Raw genomic sequence first — 1,086 nt, forward strand, 5'->3', positions numbered from 1 at the left:
AAGGGTACAGTGCAACAAGAAGACATAACAATTCTAAATATGTATGCACCCAACTTAGGTGCACCCAAGTTTATACAGCAAACTCTACTTGATCTAAACAAATTGATAGACAGCAACACTATAATAGTTGGAGACTTCAATACCCCACTGACAGCACAGGACAGATCCTCCAAACAGAAAATTAACAAAGAAATAATGGACTTAAACACAACTCTAGAACACTGGGCTTGACTAACATTTACAGGACATTCTACCCAAAAACCACTGAATACATGTTCTTCTCATCAGCTCATGGGACATTCTCTAAGATTGACCATATTCTAGGACACAAAGCATGTCTCAAATCATTAAAAAAATAGAAATCATACCACGCATCTTCTCAGATCACAGTGGAAAAAAAACAGAAATAACCCCAACAGAAACTCTCATCTCTACACAAAGTCGTGGAAATTAAACAACTTTCTGCTGAACAATTCCTTCATAAATGAGGAAGTAAAGATGGAAATCAAAAGATTCTTTGAACTAAATGACAAAGGTGACACAAGTTATCAAAATCTGTGAGACACAGCCAAAGCAGTCGTGAAAGTTTATTTCCATAAATGCCTATACCCAAAAATCAAAAAGATCACAAATGGACAACCTAATGAATCTACTCAAAGAGCTGGAAAAAGAAGAACAGACCAACCCCAAAACCAGGGGAAGAAGGAGAATTAGTAAGATCAAATCAGAACTAAATGAAATTGACAACAGGGAAACTATACAGAAGATTAATGAAACAAAAAGTTGGTTCTTTGAAAAAATAAACAAAATTGACACACCTTTGGTTAAACTAACGAAAAACAGAAAAGAAAAATCCCTAATAAGCTCCATCAGGAACAAAAAAGGAGAAGTTACAACTGATGCCATGGAGATTCAAAATATAATTCATGAATATTACAAAAACCTTTATGCACACAAACTGGAAAATGTGGAGGAAATGCACAAATTTTTAGAAACACACAGACTCCCTAGGCTCAACCAGGAAGAAGTAGAATTCCCGAACAGACCAATATCAAGGACTGAAATTGAAACAGCAATAAAAAAATT

This window comes from Propithecus coquereli, unplaced genomic scaffold (assembly GCF_000956105.1).
Source record: "Propithecus coquereli isolate 6110/MARCELLA unplaced genomic scaffold, Pcoq_1.0 Scaffold19, whole genome shotgun sequence".
In the NCBI taxonomy this organism is placed as follows: domain Eukaryota; kingdom Metazoa; phylum Chordata; class Mammalia; order Primates; family Indriidae; genus Propithecus; species Propithecus coquereli.